Source organism: Canis aureus, chromosome 12, assembly GCF_053574225.1.
Source record: "Canis aureus isolate CA01 chromosome 12, VMU_Caureus_v.1.0, whole genome shotgun sequence".
Taxonomy (NCBI): Eukaryota; Metazoa; Chordata; class Mammalia; order Carnivora; family Canidae; genus Canis; species Canis aureus.
The window spans coordinates 48,755,988-48,778,806 of NC_135622.1; the positions used below are offsets into that span (position 1 = coordinate 48,755,988).

Consider the following 22,819-nt stretch of genomic DNA (forward strand, 5'->3'; position numbering starts at 1 on the left):
AGGAGCAAGCCTGTCTCTCTTCAGACACCTGATAAGTAAGTACAAGTTCAACAGGGGTGATCTGCTGAGACTATAGAGAAAATGACAACTCCCTAGGGTATCTCTGCCAGTCACATTGATGAGAGAACTGAGGCATAGAGAGATCTGCTGTATCGCACCCTTCCTTATGAACCCCACTGGCTTCCTACTGACCAGAGGATAAAAACAAAACAGCTTGTTAGGGCTACAAGCTGAAACCTTCTCAATTGGTTTTTTCACTTTATCTTCTAGCATTTCCTCTGTACACATTCCCTTCAGCCATCCTAATGAATGACCATTCCTGAAACTCACCAGGACCTCCACCTTCCTTGGGCATTACCTATACTGACACGGCATCTCAGAATGTCCTCCAAAGACCAGATTCCCCTTTTGCTCACCTACCTCATACAGACCAACTTTCATGAGCCAGGTCAAATGAAAACCTCCCCTTGAAGCCTTCCCTGATCCCTTGAGGCAGTCAGTGTCCCATCTACTGTGATTCCACAGTTCTCTCTTTATTACTGTTTGCTCACTTATGCCATTGCATTATAAAATTACATGACTTTTTAAGCTCCCAAAGTTCAGGGAATACACTTTATTTTTCCCTTTGTAACCCATTTCTCAGCATGGGGTACGTTCCTGATCTATGTTTACTGAATGAATAAACAAGCAGCAAAAACTAATGTTTATTGACTTCAACCATAGTGACACACTGTGCTAAGTACTGCACCCACATTCTCTCTATCACAGCATGGACACTACATCTGGATCATTCTGCTTTAGGCCAGGCCTGAGCCAGCAAAGCCTCTTTCTATTTCTGTCATTACTTTCCCAGGATCACTAAAGAGTGAGGGATAAGAGGGAAGGTACAACACCATTGCCCAATTCTGACAACTCACAAGATCTCCCCAAGAACCCAAGTACACATTGCTGTGACCTCCTCCAGACCACTTATTTCTTTAAGGTGTGTGTTTATCTGCCAAAATGTATTCTTTCATCACCAGAGCAAGCTAACCGCACTCCCACCTGCCCCTGCCCTCCCTAGGAGCCCTGGGGTGTGGTCTGGTGTGTGCTCCTGGCTGCAGGCTGACTCCTGGCTTGGGGATACTTGTTCCAGTCTTCATCCATGACCTTTCACCTCCAATTGCCTGGCTCTTCCTGTCCTCCTTAAGGCTCTGCATTTGTTTCTTTTCTCCTGCTTCCCTTACCTACTCAGAAGTAAAAAGTTCACGATTTTATTCGTTGTGAGAATAAATAACCCAAAACGAGGGTTTTAAACCCAAAACTTTAACATTCTAAAATATCTAAGTAGGATACCCAGCACACATATCACCTGAAAGATATTCCTAGAACCAAGGCTGAAGTTAAAGTGAAGCCTCACCAGGGGCTAGAGTAAGGGAGGAAAGTTCTAATCTTAACTAACTAATGAGTCCAGGTACCCAATGGTCTTGCCAGTTACTGTACTTTTACCCATATTTGAGAAATTCAAAGAACCTCAAAATTGCTGCTCTGAAATCTCCCTCATCATTTTAAGTAGGAGATTAAGAGATTTCATGTTGTTAAAACACTTTAATGGAAGGAATCTTAAATGACATTATCTAAATTAGCAGAAAACTGCCTTGATTTCCATTTCCACCAGCCACAGGCTTGGGGAAGAATGAGGAGACCCACAGCCAAGGTCCCCTCAGAGCTGACTGACAACAGTGGCTGTATCTAAGGACAGCCAGCCACCGCAGGCAGATACTCAGGGTGCCCAATCACATTGATTTTTATAACAGGTCACTCCCATCCAAACTTACTGTTCTTCCCCCTATGAACATATAGGCCCGGGGGAAAGAGGTCTGCATCATGTTTCAGTGAGCATCACCTGAATCCATATAAGCATATGATTCTATCTAAAACTCAATAATTCACTGAACTAGCATCCTTTTAGCATCTCTGCAGTCAATGCCTCTCAAAGAACAGCATTACAATTGAACTAGAAAATTAGAGCTTTTAGCTGGACTCCCTGGAGGTGCATATGTAAAACAGAATAATAAATGATTGTCATTTCAGTTCAGAACATAAAATTAATCATGGTAAAAGAGAGAGTCTGGAGCCCTTTGAGAAGGGCCATGTGGGTTGCTGGTCATCATCACTTGCCAGCAATGAGGTCAGCAATGGAAGAGCCCATTTTCTTTGTTACCTACCTGTGTGGAGTATCTGTAGTTGTATGTAACCTTTAGAGAGCCCACCAACAGGAAAATTATTTCCCAGTATTTTTTTTTCTGCTGAAAAATTCAAAAGCCCAGCCTCAGGCAGTAGAAACACAATCAGGCTACAAACATGATGAGCATACTTGTCTCTCCAGCAGGGAGGGTGGCAAGAAAGGCATCCTAAGGCCCTCAGGGGGCAGGCATATATAAGCAAGGCAAAGACTGTGAGAGCTTCTAGAAGCTTATCTTTGACCAGAGAGCATCAGTCCAGACTCTTTTAGGCAGAGAAAACCTAACAGCCACTGGCAAAAGGAATGGTGACACATTTTGAGAGCCAGTTGGAGTGTGTGTCTATGGCTATGTCGGCCTAAGAGCTTGGAGCCTCTGATGCAAAAGCAGTTAGATCCTCGCAACACAAAGTGGGGCTCTTGGTGTCTGCATTAGCTAGAAGAAATGCAGAATCTCAGGTTCCAACTTAGTCCTACTAAATCAGCACCTATCACTGGGCAATGTTTGTACACAGTGAATTGTGTTATAGCACTGGTTTATAGCACTGTTTCCTGATCTTTGGGAGACATTTTAGAGTTGTGTTGGTATTTGCCCAGATGAGCCCTTACTGAGGCAAAAGAGAAATGTGTTTTGCCAAATTAATGATTGTGTATTGCAGAGACAAGCCTCTGATCTAAGCTTTGTTTGGAATAAATTTATATAAACACAGGACTGTGGCCTATAAGTCAGTGTCATTGGAAGGAGGTGACCCCTACTCCTTAGTCTATCAAGAACAGCTATCTTAGGGCACCTGGGTGGTACAGTTGGTTTGGTGTCTGACTCTTGGTTTCAGGTCAGGTCATGATCTCAAGGTGGTGAGATCCAGCCCTGCATAGGGCTCTGCCCTCAGTGTGGAGTCTGCTTAAATTTCTCTCCTTCTCCCTCTGCCCCTACCCACTCTCCCTCTCTCAAATAAATAAATGAATCTTAAAAAAAAAAAAAAAATAGCTCCCTAGAAAAGGGATTTGACTTTTTTTTTTTTTTTTTTTTTTTTTTTGGTATTGACTTGTAACTAAGTATTAAAAGAGGCCAAGTTGGGAGCCTCTATAGAGGGATGATCCTAGATACAAACATTTGAAGCATCCTTTGGGAAGAGGCTACATCTGCAGGCAATGGATGATAAGTAGCGAGCTCCTCCAGGGGAACACAGGGAAGCAAAGGAGATACACATTTCTAATTGGGCCTCCATATATCTCCTGCTCTCAGAACCTTGTTTTGTCCCTACTCTTAGCCCTACCCCCAGGCACTGCCCCTCCATCCCCATTTCCCCCTAAACCCAAGCCTTCTCACAGACCAAAGCTACCTTCTCCTCTCTGCTACTAACTACTACCCCACCCAGGCTATAAAACCTCCTCTACCTCTTAAAGCCATCATGTCCCACACCCCAACTCCACCCTCTCTGAAGGACAGCAGTCCTAAATCAGGGAGATGTTATGGGGAAGGTCTGCTTAAAACCCAGGAATACCTCTCAGGGGCATTCTAAGTCCTCTCCCTCCCCCACCACATTGCCACCTTCTTCAGCTGGTAAGTGCTACTGAAGCTGAATTGAAGGGCATGCAAAGAAGTGAAAGAGACAGAGTTGGCTCTGCATGCCCAGACTTCAAGGGAAGAGGGTCCCTGAGAAGAGGAGAGTGCCCCTTGCTCATTGATCAGCCTTTCTCCTGTATCCACGAACAAAGGAAAGTACTTTTCAGACCTCATCATCTGTTTATAATATTATATTCTCAGAACTAGCAGGTAAGAAAGGCTGGAGGGTTACTATTGTAGACTTGTGTATAACCAAATGTGCTTATAATCTCCAACAGTCTTGATGATTTGGACAGCACTTGGGGTAAGACAGACTGAAGTTTGAGTCACATCTTTACCTTCTATGAGCTTTGTGACCTCAGGCAAATTTTTGAACCAGTTTTGTCCTTAATTTCTCCTTTGTAAAATGGAGAATAATAGTGATCCCATAAGGTTACTTATATGCACAAAATAATATACATTCTCTGGCATATCAGAGGTCAGTAAAATTTTATTCAACTTATCATATCAAAAGGATATCACCAAACTATTTCCTATACAATGGAAATAGTTCCTAATCTTAAATGGTTTTTAAATACTTAAGACTAAAATTTGAACTTGATACTTTATTGGTTGAATGGTAGGGATAAAGGTTGACAACGACTTCAAACTTTAGAATCAGACCATTTAAGAGAATTTTTCGTCAGTATAAATATTGATTAAAAATAGGGGCATCAGAAGAATCAAACCTGGTTGAGAAGGGAGAGGAGAGGTGAGAGGGAACAGAAGCTTTTGTGACACTGTGTTTAGAAAATGCCCCTAGAACAATAAGAACCAAAGGAAATCCAATAGTAACATCATGAAACAGCAATAACATCATTAATGTCCCTCTTTTTGCATTTCTATTATCAAAGCTAGGCATTTTGCTTAAAGGTTAATAACACATTATTTACTGATTTTAACTCCTTGGTACTAAGTGTTGTTCCTGGTAATACAAACATAATTTTCTGAAATGCAAACATATTTTCATATACCACTAATGTTGAATTCCCTAAAAAAGAATTTTCCTGCTTATATCAACACCTTTGGGAATCAAATCCTACTTTTAACACTTACGTAAGTCATCTCCCAGCTGTACTATTTATCATTATTTAGACTTCAGCCATAGTCAATACAGAGGTTAACATATTTATAATCAAATGTATCTTCTGTAATAAATGACTAAGAGTCGATCTAAAAATCAAGCATTGTACCTGTGCATTCACAAAATGAATAAAATGTGACAGTTGAAAAGTATATTTTGAAATATATATATACATATATATATATATCTTGAAAACAATCCGAAGTTCAAACATCATTCTTTACTGAGTTCAGCTCAATATCAAGAAATGTCACACCAAGAGCGTCTAATTTTGGAAAGTTTTCACCTAAGGGGAAACAGGGTTGGTCTGAAAAGAAGTTTGGATGCATTTTCCACTACAGTGTTCATTGCTGCCAACATGACAGCAACATGTTGGAATTTAAGAAAAAGAATAACACAGAAAGAGAACATGAGAACAAATTCATCTAAGGGTTTCTTAAAACCTATACAATGTCACCAGCAGCAATTTTCTCTTAGAACACAAGGAGACAGACATGCTCTCAACCCGTGTCTCATTAAGAACCCTGTGCTTCATGCATGAAAATCACCATCTTCCAAAGGGCTCTGAAATATACTGTGTGATGCCTCCCGCTGGAATGCACACTAGTGGATGGGAGGAAAGATACTGAAGAATACCTCTGGGAGATTTGGGGCAACCCACTTAGAATATGCCATCCTCAAATATTCATTGAACACTTAATCTCTAAAATGAAGTCCTGAGTTTTAGGGAGCAAAGAAAAGAGAGCACCCACTGTCTACAGGAAACATGTGAACAAGTAGCTGATGAATTCTTTTCCTCACAAATTGCAAAATCAAAGTGAATTTGTAGGTATTTTGTTAAGCGGGCTAAGTAAGTGTATCTTAGTCCAAGTGCAACAGATCACTTCATTAGTTACCTCTGCAAGAAAAGCAATGCTAATAGTCACCATTAATTAAGCTTCAGCCATCTTAGTTCCTGAGAGTATCATTATGCCATGTAAATTAAATTCTGGTACTTCTTCAGAGGTTCATGGGGTTTTTTGGGCAGGTAAGGTGTATGTTGGTTGAATTTCAGGCAAGATGAGTAGGAAAACCTGAGATAAGCTCCTTATTTGCCATAAGGACAAGGCAAAGGTCCTGACTGGCTTTTCAGAAGCTTCAGCCAGCCCTGGGCAAAGCAGAAGCCATGTCATCAGAGGCTCTCCACCAACAAGCCTTGGACATTCACACTGAGCTCTTTGTCTCATGGCTAATCTGAAGACTTCTGACCACTCCATCTGTTCCATGTGATTTTTAGAATAAAGTCACATGGTATTGTTGGACTAGGAGGGGCTTCAAATACTATTTGTGGTAGACATCTTTCCAGGAATAGGGGATGGTTGTTGATAAAGACTGCTTTCACCCAGCATCCCACTGCCTCATTTCCAAGTCTGGGGGATGGGCTATCTTTGGGTAATAAGCACTGCTTTTTCTCTATTTGCAGCAGGTAGGTCACTTACAGGACATTGTGCTCGGTGCTGGAAGGAAACTTCGGATGCACACCCAGTGAAATTCTGTATCTGGGAGGCTGGCTGTACTGCTCCACCTTGGATCCCACAATCCTTTCTTCTAGGTCTCACTCTCAATCTGTCCCAAACTACCACCATGATACACTTAACTCACAAGCCTAGAGAATCAAATTTTGCCTCTGCATTGAACTGCCCTAATATAATCTCTGGTAGAATTTAATAGACCTGCAATACAACCTAGGATGTCACATTTACACAATTTAAAAGGATTTGTGTTTTATTTTTAAGTTGAAGGGGACTTTGGGGTACCTGAGTGGCTCAGTCAGCTAAGCGTCTGCCTTCAGCTTAAGTCATGATGAAGGGTCCTGGGATCCAGCTCCCATGGGCTCCGTGCTCAGCAGGGAGTCTGCTTCTCCCCCTGCCTCTCTCCTGCTCAAGCTCTCTCTCATTATCATTCTCGCTCACTCTCTGTCTTATGCTCTCTCTCTCTCAAATAAATAAATAAAATCTTAAAATTGTTTTTAATAATTTAAAAAGTTAAAGGGACTTTGCAAAGCAACTGTTCAACTTCTCATTTTATTAATAAGAAACTGAGACCTAGAGATAGGGTGACCTGCTATGACTGTCAACTCACTGGAAACTGTGAATCCTAGTCTAGGGCCCTCGACACTGAATTCAGAGACTAATAAACCAAATGATTCCTCAAGATCTGGTATAAATAATAAGATGAACGGATATCATGAGGAAAATAGTAGCTAGAAGCCATTCTGTTTCTAACATGATGGCTTTAATTTGGAAATTAAAGACTGCTCACTACCATCTCTAGAATATTGGCCTGTCTTTCTCTCCTGCTTTCCAAATGCCATGTGAATGTCACTCCTTGGCAGATTCTTCCCTAAAAGCCCAGGAAGAGGAGAACCTGTGCAATGTGGCTCATAGCTTCCACTCTGGACAAAAGAGGTGGTGATGTTAAGCTGACAACAGATGACCCCACACTGATTAGTTCATTGGTGTTTAAAAGTGTGATAGGGCAGGGAGTCCATGAATACTTAAGCAAAGGGGATTATTAAGCTGTTAGCCAATTAACCAGAGAATTGATTGATCAGAATGAATCTTTTTATAAATCCTTTCTCTCTCTTTCTTTCTCTCCCCTCTCTCTTTCTCTCTCTCTCTCTTTCCAAAAACTACTTTGCCCAAAATACTTAGAAAATCTCTCTCTTCTCAGTAGAGATCATGTTCAAGGGACAAAACGTGCCATTTAGGAAGTTAGAAGCTATAGTGGGTGCTGACAGTCATCCTTTGGAAAGGAAAAATGCTGGGATGTAGGGTTCAGATGGTGATGGAAGGCACAGTAGAAGATTTAAGAGACTTCCACCTTTGCTAAGTGAGGGCAAACCAGGAGGAGGGGCTCTGGACTTGGATATAAACTGATTTCAAATTTGCCCAAAATGAATGATATCTTCTAATCAGAGATGTGCTATGTTGCACATTATTCCTCATAAAAGGCAAAACCAAATCAATGGACATATTGTTAATCTTACAAATTCCCAGATGGTAGGTTTTATGAGTCTCTTAAAATAATTCATTCAATCTATATTTACTGAGCACCTACCTCATTCCAGGCCCTGGACTAGTAAAAAGAAATGCATAGATGAATGAGACAAAATTCCTGCCTTCAAGGAACTACTAACCTAGTATGGAGACAAACTTTTTTCTTTTTTTTTTTAAGATTTATTTATTTTAGAGTGAGCAAGGGCAAGTAAGTGAGCATAGGGGAGTGGGATGGAGAGAGGAGAGAAAGAATTTCAAGGAGATTCCCTGCTGAGCAGAGAGCCCTGACCTGGGGCTCTGTCCCACAACCCCAAGGTCATGACCTGAGCTGAAATCAAGAGTCAGACACTCAAAATTGTGCCACCCAGGCACCCCAAGGTGTAGACAAACTTAACAGACAAGCCTGCTACAAAATACACTAAGTGCATTTTGACAGAGAAACAAAGGACAATCAATGGGAAACAGGAAAGAGTAAGTGTCTGGCTCCTCCGAGAGGGACAAGCTTAGCCGAGGAGGTAATGTCTGAACTGAGTTTTGTAAAATGAATAGGCTTTCAATAGGCAGAAGAGTGTGTGACAGGGTGTGAGGCTTCTAGGCAATGGGACCAGTGTGTACAAAAGTAAGTAGACATCACATAATGGTTCAATTTTATCAGTTAACTTGACAGGGCCTATGGCGCCTAGTCATTTGGTCAAGCACTAGTCAAGATGTAGCTGTGGAGATAGTTTGCAGATGTGGTTAACATCACAATCAGCTGAATTTACATAAAGGAGAATACCCCTGACACTGTGACCGGGCCTCATCCAATCAATTGAAGGCCACAAAAAGCAAAAACTGAGGTTTCCTTGAGAAGAAATTCAGCCTCAAGACCAGAAGATAGAACCCCTGCTTAAGTCTCCAGCCCACCAGCCTGCCCTCTAGGACTTCTAGTGAATCTATGAACATAGATTCCTATTGGTTCTTTTTCCCTGAAAGACCCTGATGGATACACAGCAGGTGCATGATGTGCCTAGGCAAGAAGAGGAAAGACATTGTAGCAGAGGTATGAAGAGGGGTGGCAGATGGAACCACAGGGGAGGTTAGTGCCATTAAGAATAACTTACTGCAACATGCTCAGTAATTAGGATTTTATCCTATAAATAAATAGTGGATTTTAGGCAAGGTCTGCCAAGCCTTTATTTTTTTTTTTAAATTTTTATTTATTTATGATAGTCACAGAGAGAGAGAGAGGCAGAGACACAGGCAGAGGGAGAAGCAGGCTCCATGCACCAGGAGCCCGACGTGGGATTCGATCCCGGGTCTCCAGGATCGCGCCCTGGGCCAAAGGCAGGCGCCAAACCGCTGCGCCACCCAGAGATCCCCTGCCAAGCCTTTAGAAAAATTCTCTGGGACCTTCCAAATAGAGGGATGGCCTCATAGACACTATGTCTTTGTCAGTCTGGACCCTAGGATTTAGCCTATCACTCCCCTTTTTCTAAAAAAAGATTTTATTAATTTATTTGAGAGAGAGAGAGAGAGAGCACAAGCAAGGGGAGGGCAGAGGGAGAAGCAGACACTCCACTGAGCTAGGAGCCTGACACAGGGCTTGATCCCAGGACCTTGGGATCACAACCTGGGTCAAAGGCAGATGCTTAACCAACTGGGCCACCCAGACACCTTTGGCCTATCACTCCTTTGTATCTATTCACTAGGTCTCTGCAGCTTCTTCACCTTGTTTTTGTGTGTGCTAGGTGAGGTATATGAGCAAGCCAGGTTGTGTTGGTCGCCAGAATTTCAGGTCATCCACCCCTACCAAGGGCCTCAGTGAAGCCCATGAACACAGACGCTTTGCCTGTCGCCTGCTTCCCTGGCCCATCAGTATTGCAATTGTCACCATCCTGAGTGACACCCTTGGAAATTCATCACCATGTCACATTTGGCAGCTGAATCAACGGGTGCTTTTTATTTATTTATGAAGTGAGCACTGGGGAGCAGTGAAGCTCTGTCTCCAGATCTATAGGGCTGCTGATTTTGAGAGAGCAGCATATTTATTCAAAACCATCCTCAGCTGCGTGAGACCTTTACACATTTGTAAGTAAATAGACCGGGATTATTCATGCTTCTTGTGCAGGCCCCCATTCATTGCCTTCCCCAAAGGCTGTAGGCGGCCGGCAAGTGAGAAGGTTCCAGCCAGTCAGGAGGGCAAAATTCATCACCAGGTGATTTGTTTACTGCCATTCACCTAAAGGACTCCTGGCTGCATTGTAGAAAAATCACTAATCTGCCAGAAAAATGTGGCCACCTTCCTATCCATGCTCTGGAGACAACTCCCAGCAGGTAGCACCAGGGATTGAGGCAGGGAGAGAATTCAATACTTGCCCCCAGAGAACAGCATCACAGAGAGCCACCCCAGCTTCACTTCATACTGTCAACCCAGCACGCACAGCTTTGCATGTTCCTAACCCAGGGAATATACAAAATCTAAAGTGCTTCTCCTTGATTCCCAAATGCTTAGCAAGTCTCCACAATGCCTTTCTTCACTCTGAGGCCTTCAAAGAGATGAGGCCAATCTAATTGGATTTAGGAGCATGAAATACAAAGAACTCAGTTTAAAATCAGATTCTGATGTCAAGAAATATTCAAAATGTTTGGGGCTTGTATTTTTCTCCACTTAATCTCCTAAAAGAAGGTTTTTATAATTCTCTAAGGATTAGGTAATCTAGCAAAAATCCAAATCTTTTTTTTTTTTTTTTTTTTTCAAATATGTCCAAGATGCAAGGAATGACTGAACTGGGATATTTGAAGGAGCTGGCCTAACTAATACAAAAGAAGGAAAAGATCACAGGGTGCCAAAAGTGTCCCCCAAAGATTCAAATACCTTCTGTTTTCGCTAATGGATGCTCAGCAACTGAAATTTCTAGGAAGAGAGGTCGTCTAGAGAGGTGGTCTAGAGTGGGCTTCATATGGGAGAAATTTCTGCAGAGATCTAGTTTGTGGTTAAATATTTGAAATTTTGCTCTTGTCGAGCAAACAGCAAACCCTGACTCAGGTCCTTCGATGAAGGACGTAGTAGTCGAGGCAGCATGCCCAAAACCCCTGACCCTGAGCCCATTCTAAAGCAGCAGTCTTTGCTCCAGCATTTGAAAGAGAAGAGAAATGTGGGGAAGCATGGAGATCTGCAAAACTCTGCCTCTTGCTCTTCAAAGCCTAAGATTTATAGCCAGTGTTTCAGTCCAAGACTTCCTTGTGGGAGAATTGCTGGCTGTTTTGTTTTAATGACCTTTTGCATACTGTTTGTTCGTGTAAACTAAAAGCAGTGCATGAGTGATGCTAGGTGATGGTTGACAAGCATTATGCTGGCTCTCGGTACTTTGTCTTGGAGACGTCATTCTCTCTTCTGCTCTAACCTTCACCGCTCCACTATTGATCTTTACCCAGACACAGCTCCTGCTTTGACCACAAGCCCAGAGAATACAAAAGCATAATTGATACAGATACTCCCTTTGCCTGGGAAGAGGAAAGACCCCTGTCCTTCCTCAGCCACTTGCCCCTCCACTCAGTAAGCTATTTCTATGGCACTTATTTTTAAGTGCCAGTGTCAGGGGTTGTCAAATAAATCTTATTGCACAGATGCCATAATCTGCATATTCACAAAACCTTTTTAAGACAACACAAAAATCTGCCAAGGTATACTATGTTTTGAAAATGGATTACTAATAATGCAAATGATAAGGCACTTTTTGTAAGCATAATTAATTGTAAGACCCTCTTCTTTCTTAAAAAGATTTTATTTATTTATTCATGAAAGACACAGAGAGAGAGGCAGAGGAAGAAGCAGGCTCCATGCAGGGAGCCCAATGTGGGACTTGATCCCAGGACTGCAGGATCACACCCTGAGCTGAAGGCAGAAACTCAACTGCTGAGCCACCCAGACGTCCTAATTGAAAGATCCTCTATAAGGTACATGTGAGACATGGACATCTGAGATTTTGCCTTTTCTTGTTATAATAGAAACTGAAACTATTATAAAGTTTCCATATTGTGACATTTTTTAGAGTTAATATTACTTAAAGTTGCTTATGATCCCTGCAAAGATGAGGCCAAATTAATTAAATCAACAAGAAAATAATTTCAGAAAGGATAAGCTGCCATTCCATCTTAAAATTACCACTGTATCTAAGACTAAAGAGGAGATGGTGAGATTTGAAGGACACAGCACCCTGCACCAAGGCAACCTCCATCCTTATCCTCATCAAGCCCTGCATCTACTTGACCTTAGCCGTTGGCCATACCTTATTCATTTGAGACAGAGGGAGTTGTGCCAGCAGTTTCTTTAAAGAGCAAAACATTAGAAAAGGAATTTTTCGAGAGGGTAAACTCTAAGGAAGAGGCAAGAGTGGCTGAAGGAGACATATTCCTGAGACCCATTTCTTGTCAGTTATTGCTGAAACCTAGAAGGCTGCGACCTGACCTTAAATGGTGGTACTGGTCACACTGGGAAAAGTTGTGCCCCAGAGCAACAAGGGGGAGATCCCTGAAAATTGTTGCATCTGGCTAAGACACACAGGCTCTGGCTGGCACAGCAATTGGATTTTGTCTCCTACTTGGCAATCACTGCTATTGCTGTGAGTAGCTTAGGGATGATGGCTAAAATACAAGTGACAGAGAATTCAGGGGCAGTTTTTTTTTTTTTTTAAGATTTTATTTATTCATGTGAGACACACATGAGAACTTGGTATGTGACTGCAGGTAATCTGTGAAGGAAAAAATTTGATAACCTTTATGTTTCCAGCCAGGGGGGCAGTGGCAAGGGCTACTGAGAGGAGGGCAGTGGAAGGACAAAGAAGAGCAGACCCAATAAACATGGTGCCACCTTACACAAAAGTGACTTAGGATAATCAAGAAGAGGTATCCTACAGGCAACTGGGTCAAGGAAATGAAACTCAGGAAGACAGTCTATTTTGAAGATCAGGATTTGGGAGCTCTCAACTTACAGGCATTGTTTGAAAATGAAAAGTCAAGCAAACCTAAGTATACACAGCTTTGCCTAATGGCAAAAACTGGGACAGTAGCTCCGGGGGCTCAAGCCCTGTTCTTTCTTTTCCCTACACTGTGAAGATTAAAAGAAAATTTATCTGAACAATATTATCCCCAGTGATATCCAAGACCTAATCCCCAGAACCTGTATTCGGTCATATGGCAAAGAGGAATTAAGGTTGCTAACCAGCTGACCTTAAAAGAGAGATTATCCTGGATTATTTGGATGAGCCCAACATAATCATAGGGGTCCTTATAGGTAAAAGAGGGAAATCGAAGAGAGAGTCAGAATCAGAGAGAAAACAGGGTGAGGATTCCATCCAGATCATGATGGCTTTGAAAATGAAGGACTTGCCATCTTGATGGCTTTGAAAATGAAGGGGCCAAGAGCCAAGAAAAGCAAGTAGCTCTAGAAGCTTGAAAAGGCAAGAAAATGAATTCTCCTTTAGAGGCTTCAGAAGAAATGCAGTCCTACCAACATCTTGACTTTAGCCCACTTAGAACTGCTGGTATCTGGAACTATAACTCTCTTTCTCTCATCTTTTCTTTCTAGGCCTTACGTCCTTTCCACATTTCTTTCTCTCTCTACCTTCAATGTTCCCCTCTCCCTGACCAAGTCCCAGGAGGTAGCTGCCAAGATACCACCATTCGGGGACTCTTCTGAGAGGAACAGACCCTGGCCTAGAAGGAAGTCTCTTGGAAATATCTCTTGGGAGCCATCAATGGCAGGGAATCCTGCTGAGAGAACACGCAGCCTTCTCGTGTATCTACCCAAACTGCAAGGTGCTCTCAGGACCAATACCTGAGAGGGAGGGAAGACAGTGGAATTGACCAGAAGGATATGATGCAGTCACAAAGGCCTGAGACGGTCCCCTTGTAAACTCAGCAGCTGGGATGGTCCTGCAGGGCTGTCCCAAACTAGGACAAAGCACTAGACATTCTAAACTCTGTATCAATCATTCACTGGATGGGGGCTACTCTCCAAAAAGGGGACTAGGCAAGGCAGCTCTCTTCAGCTAAAAATAATCGTAGAATGGGGTGAGTCCCAGCCATAAACTGTCCGGCATCAGCATTCTCATGGCTGAAAAACTGAGGGCTTCAGCTCTTCAGGAATGTTGGGTAATCAGCATTTCCCCTCCCCCCCACATCAGGGTTTCTTTCAGTCCCTTCCTTTTTACCCTCATCTCCAAGACCCAAACTACACACTACCACCCCACTGTACCCTTTCCTCAGCCGCAGGGCTCTCTCCCATCCTGTAGACCCCAGGGGACACTGCACTCCCCTCACTTGGAATTTTACTTGACTTGCTGCCTCTGCAACTTACTGACCACGATCCCTTCCCTACCTGCACCAGCTCAGAATACTCTAAAGGATTCTCTTTGCTATTCAACCCTGACATCTTCTGATCTTCATCTGCTCAACCTGCCTCCCTACTGCAACACACAAACGTACACACACACACATGCATACACACGGCAATACATTGGTCAGACCATACAGCATAAGGCTAACCATACCAATATGTTTTTTTTAAGATATTTGATTGATGCATACAAGAAAGAAATGGTGGTAGATTTAATTCCTCAAACTAGGGGAATGAGCTGGGGCAACAGGTACACAAATTTCTGGGATATGTGGTAAAATTCTCCCGCTTCCAGTACCCAGACTGTAGGAAAGCTGCTATTGCTTCTGACCTAGCATAGAAATCTCCAGCTGTTTTTGCTGCAGAATGATCACAACACTGCTGGATGAGCAACAAACTCTAAAACTCATCCAGTACCAGACCAGAGCAGTTATGATATAGGACTCCTGAGTTTGTCCCTCTTCACTTCCCAGCCATTGTCCTTCCAGCTAAATTGCCTCTCAATTATATGTGACATAAACTTTCAGGTTCTTGGTTCCCTATTTAATAGTCAGACAAATAATGGTCTTAATTGCTCGTGAAAGACCTATAAGATTTTAGAAGGAAAAGCTAATGAAACGGGAAAAGAATAAAGCTGCTCTTGGTTGCACTATCTGAATAAAGAGCCCCACTGGCTGATAGCAGGTGACCCCTGATTTTTGCTTTATCTTTCTTACCTTTTCATTTTGTTGGTTATAGCCACGGGGGTGACAGAGCAGAGAATACCACTTAGTGAGCTGTTATTGGTCTGAAACTGTCTTATTGCTTTGTGGAAAGAAATTGCAGGAAGCATTTTTAGATATTGATATCTGTTTGTCAGAGAAAGTACAGTCATTCATAAAGGGTTTCGACAGGTCAATTTTGCAGAGAGAATCAACCACCTGGAATCTGCACTTTCTTATTTTCAAACATTGGCTTCACCCAGGGTTCACAAAATGGGCCCTAGAATCTTTGACCATCTTGTCCCCCCACCCAACCCTGCCCTAAATTTGGGGGAAACAGTCCCATTGGATTTTGATCTGTTAATCACTCGTCCTCCAATTTATTTCATTTGTAAATGGGAATTTAGCTGATTTTATTATTCTGCATTATTAAGCATCGTCTGTTTCCAGATGGTCTGCAGAGCAGGTCTGAGCTGAGAGTGTGTGTCATTGGACCTTTGCTAATCTATCACTGGGGGCACATGTTCTGCAGGCTTCACTTTCAATAACTGGTCTGTGTTTTTCCAAATGGATTTACATTTTTATGTTCAACTGATGACTTCTCTAGAGACACATAACATGAACGTCTGGCTCACTATTATTACATGTACAAGTCATAAAGCTATATAATAAGACTCATAAAAACATGCAAATAGTACTTTTCCAGGGAGGAAAGGAACATGATCCCCCCTAAAATCAGAAGCTTTGCAAAGCTGATTGCTCTGCTGGGAAATGACAGGAAGGAAGGTGAAACTTCCTTTGGGATGTCCCTTCATAGATAGATAGATGATAGATGAGAGAGAGAGAGAGAGAGAGAGAGAGACAGATAGGCAGACAAGCCCAACAACTATAGAATTTTGTGCGGCTGGGGAGCCAGCTCCAGGGGTCAGGAAAAGAGGGCCCCAGCACTGCCCTGCTCTCAGCTAAAATGTATTTTCCCTTCTCCCTACTATGAACGCCTGTGGGAGCTCCCTCATTCATACTCTCTACCCCTGGGAACTCCATCTTGAGGCCCATTTAAAATCCTTTCTTTTGTGGGATGCCTGGGTGACTCAGTGGTTGAGCTTCTGCCTTTGGCTCAGGACATGATTCTGGAATCCGGGATCGAGTCCCACATCAGGCTCCCTGCAAGGAGCCTGCTTATCCCTCTGCCTGTGCCTCTGCCTCTGTGTGTCTCTCATGAATAAATAAATAAAATCTTTCAAAAAAAAAAATTCTTTCTTTCACTCAGTGGCTCCTCTCCACCAGAGCCCTCTCATTCAACACCCTTAGTTCTTGGTTTTATAATCTGCCTGTGCTTTTAATCTGTAGAAGGTTCCTGATTTTATCTCTTCAAAAGTATCACAAACTCTTCAAGAATATATACTTCTAAATAATAAATAAATAAATAAATAAATAAATAAATAAATAAATAAATAAATAAATAAGAGACAGAATATATATGTCTTCCTCATTCACCCCTCCTCCAACATGGCCTGCATACTCTATAGAGTTCATCCAACAGTTGCCTCAATCAGTAGACACTAAATAAAAGTGCGCACTTTAGGTATTCAAAGCATATTCATGAATGGGTTCTATGCTTACCTTCAATCCTTTTCCATGCTGCAGACACAGTGGATTTTTCTAACGCAGATCTGTTCATATCACCCACCAACTTAACAACCTGCCTGATGGGGCCTTCCAAGTCTTGCCAAGTCTAGCTATTGCCTTCTTAACCAGCTCCCCTTGCTCCAAACACACAAACACAGCTACATCCAGTTCCTCACACACCAGGGTTTCACCTGCTTCAGGCCTCTCAGTCAGACTAGTCCTTCTGTGTAAAGTGCTATTCTTCCTTCTTTGATAGTTAACATCTACTAAATGGCTTACTTATCATTCAGTTCTCAATTATTAAGTATTTCTTCTCTCTGGAAGTCTTCCCTGATCCTCTAAATTCACATCGCACCTGATACTTCCCCTTTGCAGTATTTTCCACAGTTAAAATTAATTTATGTAATTACTGAACTAATTTCTATTGACCTGTGGAAACCGCTTTATAATGACTGGGACTTGACTTCACTTACCGCTGCAGCATAGAGCTTCGCTAGGATCCTGGCATATAATAGGCACTCGAGAAACATTCTTTAATAAACAAGTAAATAAACACAAAATATGATACAGTTTGCCTCTTTATCCCTGCACCCCTCCCCCCCCTTTTTTTTTTGCCGAGGCATCTTAAGTATTTGGTAAAATATAGGTCACAAGTATCTCAAAACACTTACACCACCAAGATGCATAATTGCCCCAGGGATGTCCAGATGATTCTCAGTCCCTGATCCTTTATAACTTCCCTCAGTCACATAATTGAGCAGCAACAACAAAACCAAAAGACCCTGGAGCAGTGCATGGGAGTGAAAGACAACATTGCTGAGAAATCTGTCCTTCCTGAATGCCCTCTCCCCTCAGCTTCCAGGCTTCCGTATTCTCTGGAATCCCTTCTCCCTTCTGACCTCTCTCTCTTGGCTTCCTTCCCAGGCTTATTGACCTAGGTTTGTCCTGTAAATGTTAATGGTCTGTTCATGGACCTATTTTTGGAGCTTTCTCTTCTCATTCTGAGTTTTAGATTTATATGTCCAGCTACCTCCTACACCTTGCCCTCCTCCCCCAGAAACCTTAGATCATGTAAAAAATAACTTTTCCTCTTTATTCTCCACTCTCAAACAAAAACAAGATAGAACAAAAATCTTCTTCCTTCCCCTGGTTCTCCACCTCAGAGAATGACACCACTTTGGTTTCTTTGTGATTCAAGTCATGCAACTTTGAGTAATCCTTGACCATGTCTCAATCCCTACAACTAATTAATCACCAAGTCCTACTACTATCACCCTCTAAATGTCTCTCAAACCTGCCCACTCCCCACCACCATCACTGCTACTACTTGGTGTCACCATTTTTCTCCTGGACAACTGTAACGACTTCTTATTTATGAAGATAAGAAGATATCATATCTTCTTATGCCCCTTTTTTTGCTCTAACTATAAGCCAATTTCTACCTTATGGCCAGAGTGATATTTCTAGAATAAAAATCTGACCCCGCCATTTCCCTGTCCAATGCATCATTGATTCTCCTTTGCTCTTTATACTGTATCCAATAGCACAGCCTGGCATTCTCCCTCTGCTTCTTCCCATAAACCTCTGTGGTCCAGCTATTCTGAACCACTTGCTTCCTCAACATGATTTCTGTTATCTCTGGGTTTTACATGTGTTCCTCTTTCTGCCTCTCCATTCCTACTTGATTGTCAAGTGTTAACATAAATATTAACTTTTCTGTAAAGATTTCCAGATTCTTGGGTTAGGGTAGTCAATCCTCCTCTGCACACAGGAGGAACAGCAACTCATAGCTATCAGCCACCTGTGTTACCCCAATGCTCCCTCTAGAGTACTCATCTCTTTAATCTCTTGTGATCTTCGGCTCTCATGCCCTCCCCTCACTGTTGCTAATTATTAACAGTTCGTGTTTTTTTGAGTTCACACTAAACACGTGATTCCTTTGCTCAAAAAACTTCAACCTTAAACTCTTCAAGGTAAAGAAGTCAAACAAAACTGACCATATGTAAAAGGGCTAATTCAAATGTCATTTGTACCTTATGTTTATTTAGATTTAGAAGATATGAGTATAGATTTTATTTTACATGGGCAGAGAGGAAAACAATAAATTATGGATAAGACTTTGAAATGAAAACAGATATTAAACACAATGCTCAAGGCATATTATGTGATCCTCAAGGCTATTAGTCTGTGGAAGGGCCCATGTCCACCTTGCTCATCACTGCCAGCCCCAGTGAAACAGTTGTTGAAAGAATGGGTTATAACTATAAAAGCTACATATAATCAGCAAAAACCAAACTGCAGAACTCATTGTTTGAAATATCTCTTTCCTTGATACCTCATTGATGATGTATGTCATCTGAAACAAGAAATTTCTTTGATGAAAGATAGACATATTAAGGCATCTCTTACAAAGTCAACTGTGTGTATGGGTTGAGTATTGAGAGAGTATAGAACTGAAGAAGGAACAGCTGCACTGCAGTAGATAACCACTAGACTGGCACTTAGAAAGCTCCACCCCATGGGACCTTCACAAGTCTCCTATCCTTTCTGCAACTTGGTTTCATTTCCAGAGAGTCTGGGATAGTCACACTTACCTTGTGAGGTTTGATGTGAAAGATGAAGGAAATAACATTTTTGAAATCACACATCTCATAACAGATACTCATAAATATCAGTTTTATTATTTATTTCATAAAACAAGACTCCTCTCGTTGGTGAACTCAACAGTTGGCAGGAGAGATAAGCACATACATACATACATAATAAACAAAGAGGTCATGTGGGATGGAATCTGAGCCTCCAGGAAAGAGAAGTACTTTCATGGAGTGGACTGTCCTAAAAGTAGAAAATAGTGTATAGTGCTACAGTGAGAGCCTGCCATCTCTCAAGTACTCCTCTCCTCCTTTCTACTCCACTCGTGGCTCCCAGCCCCTGACCTGGGCTGATGAGCTTCTATCAGCTGGCGTCTCTGATTTGTTAAGCCAAAAGTACAATATACTCCAGGTAAAACCATTGGAAGCCTTTCTGCTGTTTCTAGTTGTAAATATAATAGTGAGTCTCTCTCTTAAATATAATTTTATCTATACTAATAAGGCCAAATGAAGATGTCAAATCATTAAATATAACTCAATCCCCTAAGTCTTCAGGTGATTTTCTTTTGAAAAGTTCATTTCCTCAGAAATTTATTTTTCCCTCTACTACCTTTCCTAATTCCCCATTCCCTTATCTGTCCTTCCAGGCCAGATATCTGGCCTTCAGTAGAATGGGAAGCACACCCTTCACTCGATATGTGCCTTGTCTTCCATATAAGTTAGGTGCTGGGCAAAGAAAGAAGTTTATGCACTAGCCCTAGCACTACCGGAGCTGGGCAGGCACCTGTAGGCCCTTGCCTTCTCTGATCTTTTAAAATGAAATGTACTCCCCATATTGCATATGCCCCCATTCCCTAGCATTCACCCACCCAAATATACACCCCAACTCCATTCAATGGATTTCTATTCATCTTTTAAGACAGAACTTATCACCTCTTCTGAGAAACTGTCCCAAATACCCTCTGAGAAATATTGTTCATTTTGGCCACTCTTTATGAGCCTGTGGGTACACACTAGTGATATTCACAGTAATGTCTAATATTTTGTTTCCTCACACTACCATCTACATGATGTAGAAACACAGCCCCTGCCAAGAATTCCCACAATGACCTTCTGGCTGTTCCCTATGTCTCACAATGCCTCATATGTGCTCTTGGATAAATCTGCCTCCAGTGGAAACCCAGTCTCCACCTCTGTTCTGGCAGTCTTTTCCATCATGCTCTACTGCTTTTCCCCTGAAAACTGTGGTCTCTCTAGAGTCATCTCATGATCTTGTGAACTCCACAGCCTGGAGATACTCTAGAGACACTGTAATCTCCACAGGACTTGTTCACTACCTCAGTACCCCAATATACCAACACTAATGTATTTGAGCAATATTCCCAAAGTGTTCTCCCAGAATGGAGTTTTATAGAATACCACATATGTTCTATAGATTTTTTTTAATCCTGGATTCCATGGTTAAGTAAGTCGAGGGATTCTATTTTTTTTAAAGATTTTATTTATTAATGAGAGACACAGAGAGAGAGAGAGGCAGAGACAGGCAGAGGGAGAAGCAGGCTCTATGCAGGGAGCCCAACATGGGACTCAATCCCTCGTCTCCAGGATCAGACCCTGGGCTGAAGGCAGGGCTAAAGTGCTGAGCCACCTGGGCAGCCAGTTGAGGGATTCTAAACTATTGTTTCTCCAAATGTGGTCCTTAGACCACCAGGATCAGCATTGCTTGGTATCTTCTGAAAAATGTAGAAACTCGGCTCTACCCAAGACCATAATTTTAACAAAACTCCCAGATGAATCATATACACATTAAAGTCTGGAAAGCCCTGCTCTAAATCAAACAAAATTAAGCATGTTTCTTTATGTAAATTCCTCAGAGCCTTTGATATGCTAGTATGCAGTATAAATTCCAAAAAGTATGCAAGGCTAGTGTTTTGCAGTGCACATTTTGAAAAATCTTGTATTAGAACTTCAACATGCCCAGTAGTACTGTGGTCAGGGACTGCTTTGGAGATAAAATTTTCTCTTTGACCTTGTTGACTGCAAACATTTTGTTTTAAATTTTATTTTTTTTATTATTTATTTATTTATGATAGTCACACAGAGAGAGAGAGAGAGAGAGAAAGAGGCAGAGACACAGGCAGAGGGAGAAGCAGGCTCCATGCACTGGGAGCCCGACGTGGGACTTGATCCCGGGTCTCCAGGATCGTGCCCTGGGCCAAAGGCAGGCGCTAAACCGCTGTGCCACCCAGGGATCCCCACATTTTGTTAATGATATGCTGATAAATGTTTACTAACCAGCTCTCCAGGGGACAAAACGGCTCTTATCTGCTTGACAATTTCTATGGTGTAAATATTCCAACCATGGCTAGTTTCGAGCTACCACAGTAATGGCACTAGAAAGAGATGAATATGGACAGCTCTTATAAGCCATTATGAATTGGCATGAGAACTCCACTGGTTAGGTTAACACTCCAGCTGTGCAACCTGCACCCCAATGATCCATGCATATTTAAATAGAACATGTAGTCCAATTGTACTTCCCTCTTCCACTCACCCATCGGTGACAGATACCAGACTGTAATGAGAATTATCTTTCCATGACTAAGGTTTTCTTAGTGGGACCAACCCCATCATGCCCTTTCCTCATCATTCTTCTCTCAGAATGAGCTCTCTCATGAGGGCCCTCATTCTTCCATTTCTGTAGTACCTCTTTCCCCATTTCTGCAGTACCAACTCCACCAATTTACCAGATGTGGTCTAAAAGTTTGCCTCTGGCTGAGAAACAAATACACAGAGCTGGCGCTCTCCCAGTACCTTGTTGGGGCCTTCCTGAAGCAAACATCTGATGCATTGTTATAACTGGTTGCACTTCCCTTTCACTGGTACACCATGAGTTTGTTCAGGAGAGATACCTTACATGGACCAGTTTTCTATTTGGTGCCAGAACCTGGCCTAGGAAGGTGCTTGAGGAGTATGAATAAATGCAAGACCACATCCTCATGGTACAACCTGTACTCTTACCTTCCCTATACCTAAATTTCACTCCCCTGCCCATTGTTTCAGCCCTAGACCATTACAACTAATTAAAGAAAAAGGAAACATAACTTCCTTACTCCTGGCTACCTGAAGTGTGCCTAAAGACTTTTTCCCAGCAGGCTGTTTTGAAGTCAAGTGCAACCACAGGACAGACATGGTAGAAACAGAAAAGTTCATTTCCCTTTTTGTCCCAACCAGTTTGGAAATGACTTCTGATTCTGGCCTGCACAGTTCCTTCGTTTCTGAAACATTTAGCATCTCTCTTTCTGTGGGCTTTCTTAAGTTGTTTTAACTGCAAAATTCACATACAAAGTATTTCAATACAGAGAACCAAGCATATAGAGAAAAACTCAATAGGGAAAATCTTCCAAGAGCGGGACTAGGATAATTCCTATGAGGGAATGGTCTGTAGTGCTCCTTAAACTCCATACAGTCTGACTGTCCTAGGGATCTGCGATCAACCATGGTGTCTGGGAAGTGCTGGTCTAGCTAAGAGAGCCTTAAACAAAAGCTGTTTTCTGTAGTGAGAGAACC

At 42.1% G+C, this 22,819-nt stretch overlaps 1 long non-coding RNA gene across 9 annotated transcripts in view; it reads right to left on the bottom strand.

Annotated features, from left to right (window-relative positions):
- Positions 1-22,819, bottom strand: part of LOC144281158 (uncharacterized) — a 366,474-nt gene that overhangs the window by 338,409 nt on the left and 5,246 nt on the right. For 8 of the 9 annotated variants that reach the window (XR_013349638.1, XR_013349639.1, XR_013349640.1 and 5 more), the window contains exon 2: positions 21,545-21,642. The exons of the other annotated variant lie outside the window; for it this stretch is intronic. This is a non-coding gene — a long non-coding RNA (uncharacterized LOC144281158). The remainder of the gene's footprint in view (positions 1-21,544; positions 21,643-22,819) is intronic. 9 annotated transcript variants of the gene reach the window in all.